The 12,586-nt window shown below is 39.6% G+C and overlaps 1 pseudogene; it reads right to left on the bottom strand.

Moving 5' to 3' along the window:
* Positions 1 to 10,463: 10,463 nt before the first annotated feature.
* LOC102834337 lies at positions 10,464 to 11,791 on the bottom strand (annotated as a pseudogene).
* Positions 11,792 to 12,586: the final 795 nt, after the last annotated feature.

Below are 12,586 nucleotides of genomic sequence, written 5' to 3'. Positions count from 1 at the left end.
CTCCAGGTGGCTCAGCCCTGTCAGGGAGGGAGAGGTAGTTCTCAGGGGCTGCTCCCTCATCACTGGCATCCTGTGCCATCCTAATCAGACAAGCCTTCTTGGAGTGATGGTTGTGGCGTCCATAGCTGGGCAAGAGAGGAAGGTTTGGTCCTAGGGGCCAGTGTAGAGGGCCTAATGTCGGAGAGAAGAGGCTTAGGGCCAGAGCCAACTGTTGTCTCTTCACAGTCAGGTTTTTAGATTGAGGAAGCATGGCAAATCAGTGCCCCTGCCAGACCCCTGAAGGGCATTTTTCTTCTTTATGGGTCCATCTTACTCAGAATCGGAATCCCCTTGTGCAGCTACCGCCGCCATCCCCACAGCTCTCTCCTCCTTTGGCTCTCTCCTCCTGGTGCCCGGAGCCTCGGGAGCAGGGCACCCCAATCCTGGTCCACCCCAACCCTACTGCCTCAACCCGCTCACTGCTGGACATGGGGGAGCCTCCCTGGCCCAGGGGCGAGGAGGGAGGAGGCTGGAGCCAAGTTGTCCTGTAGGTGCAGGAAAGGCTAGGCCTGAGGTGCAAGCAGAGAAGGAAGGGCCCCCGAAAGTGGATCCAAAGGTAGGACCCGCCGCTTCCTCCTTGGGCTTAGGCTCGGCCTCCCTGGCTCACTCACCGCTGTTGGACACCGCTGTTGGCATAAGTCCCCAGCGACACGCGGCCTCCCGCCTTTGGGGCGCCTTTGCCGGCAGATGAGTTCTACTGGAGACGGGGGATGCGGGCGGCCTAGTGGGCCCTGCCATTCGGCAGGATAAAAATCCAAGGGCTCGCGCCCTATTCCGGGGCTCTTCCCGCTAGGAGCCCAGGACCACCGTGGATTCCCTCTTCACTGAAGCCCCCAGTCCCTAGCAACTACACACAGCTAACAGCCCTGGTGGTTGGTTGTTTATTTTTCTCTCTCCCTGTTATCCATAGCTATTGTTGTTGTTAAGTGCTGTGGAGTCAGTTCCGACCCACAGTGACCCTGTATAGGGTTTCAGAGGAGCTTCTGGTGAGCGGCTTTGCAGGACTCCATCCATAGCTATTGGCGTGTTCTAATTACAGCCTATTATGTAAAGTGCTGTAGTCTTGGTGTGAGCAGCTGGCCACAAGGTCAGTGGTTCAAACCTAGCAGCTGCTCCTCAGAAACCCTGTGTAGGGTCCCTATGAGTCAGAACTGACTCGATAACACTTAACAACATCAACAACAATGTGAAGTGCTATTATGACTTTTTATACATATCCAGGACACGTGAGCTGTGTATGTTCAGGAAGCTGCATTGAAGGCGTTGGTGAAAAATAAGGCTCCAGGAATTAATGGTATATCAGTTGAAATGTTTCAACACATACAAGTCTGGAGGCCCTCACTCCTCTATGCTAAGATATTTGCAAGATAGCTATCAGATTGATTTGAATAGATTCGTAATTGTGCTCACTCCAAAGGAAGGTGATAAAGCAGAATGCAGAAAGTATCAACAATTTATACCATTTGCAATTAAAATATTGCTGAAGAAAACTCCAGAATGATTGTAGCAGTACATGGACAGGGAACTAACAGAAATTCAAACCAGATTCAGAAGAGGACATGGAGGAGGGACAATATTCAGGTGCTGTTCATCATGTTTCAATATTCTGGTGCAGACAGTGTTCCACTGCTATTCATAAGGTTTTTTGGGGCTAAACATTCATAAGTAGTCTGTTTTTCCTTCTTCTGAGTGTCTTTAGTCTGTGAGCTCAACTGAAACTTGTCTACTACAGGTGTACTGGTATTTAAAATACTGCTGGTATTTAAATACTGCTGGTATTTAAAATATTGCTGGTATTTAAATACTGCTGGTATTTAAATACTGCTGGTATTTAAATATTTAAAATACTGGGGACACAGCTTCCAATATCATAGCAACATGCAAGCCACATAGTATGATAAACCAACAGATGAGTGGCAAGGGATGAGGGATATCATTTACTGATTTTAGATGTATCTTTGCTGAAAGCAGACAGTACCCAAAAGTCGCTTATGTGTTTTATTGACTAGGTAATGGCATTGAACTGTGTGGATCACCATAAATTATGGATAACATTGGAAAGAATGGGAATTCCAAACCACTTTAATTGTGCTCATGCAGAACCTGCACATAGAACAAGAGGCCATCTAGATTCAGAACAAGAGGATGTTTCCAGGTTTAAAATCAGGAAAAGTGTGTGCCCAGGTTGTATAAGCATACTTATTCAATCTTTATGCTGAACAAATAATCCAAGAAGGTGGACTAAATAAAGAAGAACATGGCTTCAAGATTGAAGGATGAGTCACTGATAGCCTGTGATATGCAGATGACACAACCTTGCTTGCTGAAAGCATTTTTTAATAAAGATCAAAGTCTAAAGCTTTTAGTATGGATTACTCCTCAACCTAAGGAGCTCTGGTAGCGTAGTGGTTACGAGTCAGGCTGCCAACTTCAAGGTCAGCAGTTCGAAAGTACCAGCTGTTCCTCAGCAGAAAGATGAAGCGTTCTGCTCCTGTAAAGATTTATAGCCTCGGAAACCCTGTGCAGGGTCACTATGAGTCAGAAACATCTCCACAGTACTTAACAACAACAATTCCTGAACATAAAAAAAATACAAATCCTTACAACTGGAACAATAAGCAACATCATGATAAATGGCGAAGAAATTTGATGCCATCAAGGATTTTATTTTGTTTGGATCTATAATCAATGCCCATGGAAGCAATAGTAAGGAAATAAAATGATATTACTTGGACAAATTTGCTGACAAAGATCTCTTTAAAGTGTTAAAGAGCAAAGTTGTCGTTTGAGGACTAAGGTGTGCCAAACTCAAGTCTTGGCGTTCTCAACCACCTCATATGTTTGTGAAAGTTGATTAAGGAAGAGTGGAGAAGAATTAATACATTTGAATTACAGTTTTGGTGAAGAATACTGCAAGTAACATGGACTGTCAGAAGAACAAACAAATCTGTCTTGGAAGAAAAACAGCCAGAATGCTCCTTAGACGTGAGGATGGCTAGATTTCATCTAATGCACTTTTTAAATGTTATTAAAAGGGATCTGTCCCTAGAGAAGGTCATCCTGCTTGATTAAGTAAAGGGTCAGCAAAAAGGAAGAAGACCCTCAGTAAGATAGAAGCAGTGGTTGCAGCAATGGGCTGACACGGCAGTGATTTTAAGGATGGAGCAGGAATGGTTCGTGCTTCATATTGTTATACATAAGGGTTCTCATGAGTTAGAACCAACTCAGAGGTACCTAACAACAGCAAGTAAAATTAACCACTTTATTATGTTTTATTATAAAAAGCACAGGTTTGTTTTTCCTCTTTTCCACATACAAACACACATACACACACACCCAGAGGGTGAGTCAAAAAGTATTGCCACTAGGTTTCCAATTCATACCTGCATGGGTTTATCTTCAACAAAACATGCTTTAACATGTCTTTGTAATCAATGGAGAGCTACAGGCAACTTATCTCAGTAATAGTATGTAGCACAGTAGCTCCATAGAATAAGCTTTGGACTGTGACACAGAAAGTCAGCAGTTAGAGCCCACCAGTTGCTGCATGGGAACAAGTTGAGGCTTTCTGCTCCCACAAAAAGATTTAAAGCCTTAGAAACCCTATACAGGGTCACTATTAGTCAGAACTGACCACTACATGTAACAACAACATACATATATACATTGCAAAAGTTTTTTTCCCATTCTGAAGGCTCCCTTTTACTTTATTGGTAAAATCCTTTGATGCACATAAGTTTCTAATTTTTAGAATATCCCAATCATTTATTTTGTCTTTTTTTGTTTGTGTAATTTTCACAATGTTTGGTAGTCTGTATGTGCCATAGATTAGAGCCTTTAAATTTATCCCTATTTTTTTCATTGATGGCCTTCATAATTCTGGGATTCACAGTTAGGTCTTTAATCAATGCTGAGTTGGTCTTTGTATATGGAGTGAGGTAAAGGTCTTGTTTCAATCTTTTGCATATGGATTTCCAGTTCTGCCAGTATCATCTGTTGAAGAGACTATGTCTTCTCCACTCAATGTTCTTTGGCCCTTTGTCAAAAATCATTTGGCTGTATGTGGATGGGTTAATTTCCATTCTCAATTCTGTTCCATTCATCTATGTATCTTTCATTGTACCAGTACCAGGCTGTTTTTGACCACTGTAGCCATGTAGTACATTTTGATATCAGGGAGTGAGAGCCTCCAACTTTGTTCTTCTTCTTAAGCAGCATTTTACTTATCCTGGGTCTCTTTCCTTTCCATATAAAATTACTAATTGTCTTTTCCATCTCTTTGAAGAATGTTGTTGGAATCTGGATTGGGATTGCATTGTATGTGTAAATTGCTCTGGGCAGTATTGACATTTTCACAATGTTGAGTCTTCCTATCCAGGAACATGGTATGTTCTTCCACTTCTGTAGGTCTCTTTTGGTTTCTTGTAGTAGTGCTTTGTAATTTTCTTTGTATAAGTCCTTTGTTTCTCTGATTATGTTTATTCCTAAATATTTCATCCTTTGTGTGGCTATTGTAAATGGCATTACTTTCCTAATGTCCTTTGCATCGCTATTGCTGTTGCTATAGAGAAATCCAATTGCTTTTTGTGTATTGATCTTATACCCTGCCACTTTGCTGAATCTTTCAATGAGGTCTAATAGTTTTTTTTACTGAGTCTTTGGGGTTTTCTATGTATAGGATCATATCGTCTGCAAATAAGGAGAGTTTTACTTCTCTTTGCCAATTTGGATGTCTTTAATTTCTTTATTGTGTCGTATAACTCTGGCTAAAACTTCCAGCACAATATTGAATAGGAGCGGTGATAAAGGGCATCCTTGTCTGGTTCCTGTTCGCAGGGGAAGGCTTTCAGTTTCTCTCCATTGAGCATGATGTCAGCTTTTGGTTTTGTATATATGCTCTTGATTATGTTGAGGAATTTCCCTTCAATTCCTACTTTGTTGAGTGTTTTTTTTATCAAGAATGGTTGTTGGTTTGTTATTATCGTTTTAATTTCGTTTGGTTCCGTTGTGACATCGCCCATGTGGTTTCTAATGTGAGTTATTTTTGTCCTCTCTCTCCTTCTTTTGTTAGTTTTGACAATTGTTTGTCAACTTTATTAATCCTTTTAAAGAACCATCTTCTTGTCCTGTTGAGTCTTTCTATAGTTTTTCTGTTTTCCACCTCATTTATTTCTGTTCTTATCTTTATTATTTTTTTTCTTATGGTGACTGTAGCTTCCTTCTGCTGGTCTGTTTCTAATTGATGAAGATGCTGTGTTAATGTGTTAATTTTGGTTCTTTCTACTTTTTGGATGAGTGCATTTATTGCAATAAATTGTCCTCTCAGCACTGTTTTCACCATGTCCCAAAGATTTTGGTATGTTGTGTGTTCATTCTCTTTTTTTATTCTAGGAACTTGGTGAATTCACATTTTATTTCTTCTTTTACCTAGTCACTTTTTAGCAGGGTGTTATTCAGTTTCAATATATTCGACTTTTTTTCCCTTGGTGTTCTTATTGTTGATTTCTAGTTTTATAGCATTGTGGTCTGAAAAGATGCTTTATAGTATTTTGATGTTTGTAAATTTATGGAGGCTTGCTTTGTGATCTAACACATGGTCAATTCTGGGGAATGTTCCATGTGCACTGGAGAAGAATGTATATTGTGTTGTTGTTGGGTTGAATGCTCTGCACACATCTATGAGGTCAAGTTGGTTGATTGTGTTGTTTAGTTCATGTGTAACATTGCCGAGTTTCTTTCTGGTTGTTCTGTCCCTCTTCGAAAGTGGCTTATTAAAAGGTCCCACTGTAATTGTAGATTTATCTATTTGTTTCTTCAGTTCTAGTAAGGTTTGTTTCATATAGCTTGATGCTCTTTCATTCGGAGCGTAGATATTTATTACGGTTATATCGTCTTCCTCAATTGAGCCTTTGATCATGATATAGTGTCCTTCTTTGTCTCTTATGCTGGTTTTGTCTTAAAGGTTACTTTATCAGAGATTAGTATTGCCACTCCTGCTTGTTTATTGTTCCATTTAGCTTGATACATACTTTTTCCATCCTTTAACTTTTACTCTGTTTTTGTCTTTGTGTGTAAGGTGGTCTCTTGCAGGCATCATACTGTTTTCTTATCCATTCTGCCACTCTTTGTCTCTTCACTGGTGCATTCAATCCATTGACATTCAATGTAATTATCTATAGATATGAATTAATTGCTGCCCTTAACGTTATTTTTTTTTTTTGGTAGTGCTGTTCATTCCTTTGTTCTGCATGCCTTCTTGTGCTGAGTTTGTGGGTTTTGTGCTACTTCTTGTCAGTTTCCTCTTAGTTTTCATGTTTCCTTATTCTTTTTGGAAGTTCATTTTCATGGTAAATTGTGAAGTATTAACTTTCTTTGAGGTTAGCTTATAGTCTATTAACTTTTCTCTCCATTTAAGAGAATCCATTGTATCCTGTAATCTATCTGACATCCTCACCACCTGGATCTCTCTTGCTATGTTTATCCCTTCTTTGACATTGATATTATTTGGATCTTCGGTTGACCTCCCAGGTCCTTTGAATTTGTTGTTGTAGTTTTGTTCTGTTCTGGATTCTATCTGTTGACTGAGTTCCAGGTGGTGTTGCCACACCTGTCAATTTCTGGTTGTTGTCTGTTCTTGTTGGTTTTCAGTCCAAAGAACTCCCTTTAGGATGTTTTGAAGTACTGGGTTGGTTTTGATAAAATCTTTTAGATTCTGTTTATCCTGGAATGTTTTGATTACACCATTGTATTTGACTGATAGTTTTGCTGGATAGACAATTCTTGGATGGTAGTTTTTTTTTCTTTTAGGGTTTTATATATGTCTCCACATTGCGTTCTTGCCTGCATGGGTTGTTCTGAATTGTTGTGAAGTGCCATCGAGTCGGTTCCAACCCATAGCGACCGTGTATAGGGTTTCTGAGGAGCAACTGGTGCTCTTGAACTGCCAGCCTTGCAGTTCAAATGTCTTTGAAGTCTGGCGCATTAACCCACAGCACCACGCCAGGACTCAGAGCTTAATCATTTGCTTGCCTTTATAAGTGACACTTCTCTTTTCCCTGGCTGCTTTTAGGATTCTGTCCTTGTCTTTGATTTTGGAGAGGTTGATTATTATATGTCTTTGTGACTTTGTTTTGGGGTATATCCTTCCTGGGGTAGATTTGGCTTCTTAAATGTTTATCTTCTCATCTTTCAAGATGTTAGAGAAATTTTCTTCCAGAAGCTCTTCCAATTAGCTCCTCTGTGGAATTCTCTGATTCTTTCAGTTCTGGAATACCAATAATTCTTAAGTTGATCCTCTTCATGTTATCCAGCATGAATCTCAGACTCTTCAGATTGTTTATCCTTTTTTCAGCTTGCCCTTCTATATTAGCAGTATTGAGAGTTTTGTCTTCCGCTGACTAGTTCTGGCTTCCATCTCTTCTATTGTGCTCCTTTTCCCTTTCAGTGTATTGACCATTTCTGATATTTTATTATTAATCATCTGGACCTCTTTTTGCAGGTTTTGAATAGTTTCCAATGCTGTATCACTCTTGTTTGATTGCTCTTGTAGTACTTTCCTGACTTCTTCCTTGTTTTCCTCCACCCTTTTTCTGAGCATTTGAATTTGTTTTCATATTATTCTTCTGATTTCTTTCTCAGGAAAATCCAAAACCTTCTCCTCCTCTTCTGGGGAGCCTTTGTCTGTCTCCAGTGCATTTTTCTCAGTTACTTTTTTCTGTTTCTAGACATGCTTTGAGATTGTTTGATGTGTTTGAGATCTTTTGATTGTCATGTCCAGTAGCTATGTGGGTTTTTTTAAATGCTTAAATGGATGTTTGTTGTTGTGTTATTCAGCTTACTGGGTGTCTCCTGGTGGATATGATCAGGAGATAGGCTTCTCTTTTCACATGTAATGTTTAGCAGTTGTTATTGGCTTTTGTATCAATGATGGAATTTTATGGAGTATGCTTGTAGCTTGGCTCTATGCCCATGATTTCTGTCTCTTCTTTCATAACATAGGGAGAAAAAGCTCTCATGTCCAGGAAAAATGTGTGCTCAAAAGGCCCAAAAGTAGAAGCAATATAAAAGCAGAGACAAGAATCTCCACTTTGAAACAAAAATAAAATTGTGTGTGCACACCGTCGAAGCCTCTAGTAGTAGCTTGGGCTGTCCACTCATTCAGGCCCTTCCCCTAGTCACCACCATAGAGGTGCCAGATAGATATTGAGAAGTTAGTGGAAGAAAGATTGTTTACTATTTTTGAAGATCAGTTAAGTATCTACATGTGCACAGAGTAATTCTTGAAATAGTTGCCTCTTTTTATGTTCGGGTTTTACAGACTGTACATATGGTCTCTCTGTCAGGCCAAACCTGCTTTTTTTCTTTCTGGGTAGGCAGGGGTTAATTGTCTCACACAAGTTAACTTTAGGGCTGGGACCCATAAGCAGAAGTCAAAAGCAGCAGCCATAGGATTTGCTCTTGAACTGATGGGGCTCTTTCTGTGCTGTGGGAAAGCTGTGGTCTCAATGCTGGCCTTTTTTGGGGTGTGCACCCACCCACCTGAATGTGTCTGGGCTGGGCAAAGAAGGCATGACAGGGAATAAGAGGGAAAAAAATGTGTAGAATCGTTCCACACCTCCTTTGGCAAATGTCACTTCACTGCTTTTATGTAGGTTCCCTGTGCCAGTCTGTCTGTAGTCCTGCCCTCTGACTTCTGCCTGGGCAGGATGGTCGCAGAGGGAGTCCCATCCCGATTTCTAAAACATAATGTTTTCCTTTATACCATGATTTTTCCACTTGCACTTGTGGTAAACTGATGCCCAGACCCTTATGATAGATCCAAAGTTTTGGTGTAGTTTTGTGAGAGCCACGTCTCTGGGTTTTTAGCCCCTCCTCCATGGAGCCTGTCCTACCTGACTCTGCTCTGCTGCCTCCAACCAGATTCTTTCAGTCAAGGTACTTTTAACTGTGCTGATGTTGTTGGACTCCTGGTGTGGTGTTATATGGATAAGCACTCAATCTTGAAGTTGGTTTGAATTGCAAGGTCAGAGATTCTAACTCAGCAGCTGCTCCTAGGCACTTAACAACAACAGTCATTTCCCACTCATAGAGACCCTGTATTTTTGAGGAGCTACTCTGTCAGAGAAAGATTAGGCTGTCTGCTCCCATAAAGATATATCGGCTAAGAAACCCTATATAGGATCACTATGAGTCAGACTCAGCTCTGTGGCAGTGGTGTCTGTGCCTTCACGTATCTTAATTCAGTCCTAATTCCAAGCACTGTCCCATGACCCCAAAGCTGCTATTTAAAATAAGGAAACAAATCTACTCAGGTTTGTTCTATTTTTAAAATAAGTTTGTTGTTGTTGTTAAGTGCCATTGAGTTGGTTCCGACTCATAGTGACCCTGTATAGGGTTATAGAGGAGAGGCTTATTGACCTTGCAGTTGAGTACTTTTCCTATGGTGCTACACCGGGAGTATTTTTAAATTTTTGGCATAATGCTAAATTTAAATATCTTGTTCTTCCAATAACCTGGAGCCTTTCTAGGGAAGGATAAAAAAAGAAATAGACATGAACCCATAACAACTTGCAGAAAAACTGTTCCATCATAGTTATTCAGTGGATGTTTGCTAAGTACAAAGATGAACCACATCTAAGGGCCAATATAAGATCACAAGCAACCAAATAATGATTTTTGCAACCTGGCTAACCTGCAGTCTCTGTTTTTAGAAAGCATGTTTGTCCTATAAAAAGATTTTGCCTCTAACTTCTGACCCATACTCTCTGTTGTGCATGGAAATTTTGGAAGTGCTTGGTTTCCTGAAGCATCTGTTGAAAAAAGGATTGGCAAGCACAAGTGCCCTGGAGGGAGTGGCAGGGGTTCAAAGGCTACCAGACCTACAGGTCTATGTGGACATTTCATGAGATGAAATTTTCTGCCATCTTTTTTGAGGACATACCATAAAAAATATTTTTCTTTTGGAAATTTAAAAATTGAAAATAGAACAGGAACTTAAAAAAGAAAGGATATACTCTCCACATTGGCATTATTTTGTATTTCTTTCCTGTGTCTACGTGGGAAAAAAAAGTCTAAACAAGTTTGGAATGTTTTAGAACTTGAAGAAAATTTCCATTTTAAAAGCTGTGAAGGATTTGTGGCTGTAAAGAACTTCATTGAAAAAACAATGTATACTATTTTGATTATATATTTTTCCTCCCTAGATACATAACTTTATTTTTGTATATCTGGGCCACCTATGATATAAGCAGGCCTAAACAAAGCAACTGGTGATTTCATTTTAGTGTCAGAAACACACCTAGCAGGTATTTATGGCAGCAGACATGGCTGCTATTCCTTAAGTGCAGATGAATTGTTTGCAGTTTTATTATTCATAATTGTTGGCCAGAGTCTCTGGATGGTCAGGGAGCTCTTTGTGCCTCATTCTAATCACTAAAGTAATGAAAGAAGATACCTGAAACAAGGATTACAACTGCAAAGCCTGTGATCACACCTAGGTTTTTCTGAATTTTCAATACTATTGTAGCTTTAATAGGTTGTTTTGGTTGTTCATCATTATCTGTGTTGTCCAAAGAAGCTTCACTATCCATAGAGAAACTGATATAAGCTGTGCTTATTTCCTCTGCAGTTTCCAAATCTTCTCTTTGAATGCTTGTATCTAACATCTCTATAAAATGGTTTTTGATTTCTTCAGCTGGCTTATCACCACATTTATAGTCATGAAGTGGGAGGCCGTGGAACTCTTTTTTAAGATTTTTTTTTTTCTGGAATTTCATTCAAAAGCAGGAATTCAAATAATATTTCATAACAGTCAGCATCTGTATTCAGTATATCTCTCTTTATGGCCTGTACCACACCTTTAATTTTGGGTTTACTGCTATGAATATAAGCTCTGCACCCTAAAGTTTTACAGCACCCGTAAGTTTTACAGAACCGCTACAGGTCTGGACTGTGGCTGTGGATCTGTGGTCTGAATTCAAGAGCAACTGAGTTAGAACTCTGACATCAAAAGAAGGATGAGTCACTTAAGCACTTCCTCTAGATTTTTTTCTGTCTTTCTATTATGTTGTAATTCTCATCTTTAACTTGTCCATTAATCAAAAATACACATTATCTATTTGTTTGGCCCAGTGTGTAAGCCCATTCTTTTTATTTTTCTCCAGAGTATAGTTGACAGAATTACTAGAAAGTAGAATGTGATTATTAATGTTAACTGAACACCATAAAGAAATCCATGAGGTTGAGAGTCCATTTTGATACTTTCACTCTGCTCATCTTGCTGAACTCTTTGGATCATGGATATCATAAGTTTTACACTTTTTTTTTCTTTTTTTGTAGAGGAGCAAATGTGAAGCATCACTCATTCTGAGACTTCTTCTGTGAAACTCCATAGATTTTCTTAGTCATGAACTTCTCAATAGTAAAGACTAGTCTGTGTAGAACATTTTGAAAATCACTTGCCAGTTGTAAAGTTGTAACAATAAATACTCCAAGAACTAAAACTCCCCCTGGTAGCATTCTAGAAAGCTGGTTGGCATGCTCTGTGGCCCATTCTTCATCCAAGATGTCTGACATAGCTTTGGGATGGTTAAGGCTTTCATTTTGTTCCTCTTTGGTTGGTGTTCTCGTGGCAAGAATCACATAATCCTTTTGTGAAGAACACTGTCCTGTTACAAGATCAGAAGCAAACGCCTTTCCTTGAAGATTGATGTTTGAAAGATATTGGCCAACAGCCAATGTAGGTCCTTCCCATTATTGAGAGAGCTAACTCAAGTTCCTGTACTCAGAATGTGCACTTGTGGCAGACAAGTCAGTCACACTGTAAGATTCAGGGAAATGTTTTTTTTTTTGTTTTTTTGTTTTTTTTTCAAGAAGGTCCAGAGTCCCCTCCAATTCCATAGTCAATGAATTCATCACAAAGCAACCAACTTCCCACCTCCACATTTGACAGATAAAATGATGTTCCGAGTGGTAATCTCACTGCCCAAGACTACACAGCAGAGCCTGTAGTCAGTGTCCTGCAGCATAGGGCTCCCTCTGTTTCACAAACACTTAGATATAGTTTCAGTGTTGGCAAATCTCTTACCATATATTGAAAAATTTGAAGGCTAATACACATGATTTTTGTTTTGCTTTTAATGTATAATTGAATTTTTATTCATGGTCTACTTTTACATTGATTTATATCCTGCTATCATTTGCTGAGTTAACGTATTTCCCCATGGAAAGGAAAGAAGAGTGCAGGTGTAAATGTGTCTAGCTTCTTGTGTGGAGCTGATAGGCATTCTGTATATCCATTCTTCCCCAGCACAGAACTACATAGTGCTGGGCTAGGAATACCAGCTTCCTTAGTGCAGAATGGGAGATACCTAATGGTATAAGAGTTGATGGAGGAACTGGAGTAAATGTGGGTTCATACGCTGGACTGCAAAGTCATTTGAATTGCAAGGTTGGCAGTCCAAGCTCACTAGAAACTCCTTGAAAACCCTGTATAGGGTTGCTATGGGTCAGAACCAACTCACAGGCACTTAACAACAATAATCTTGAT

Source organism: Chrysochloris asiatica, unplaced genomic scaffold (genome assembly GCF_000296735.1).
Source record: "Chrysochloris asiatica unplaced genomic scaffold, ChrAsi1.0 scaffold00006, whole genome shotgun sequence".
NCBI classification, from domain to species: Eukaryota; Metazoa; Chordata; class Mammalia; order Afrosoricida; family Chrysochloridae; genus Chrysochloris; species Chrysochloris asiatica.
This window is presented reverse-complemented; position numbering and strand designations above follow the sequence as displayed.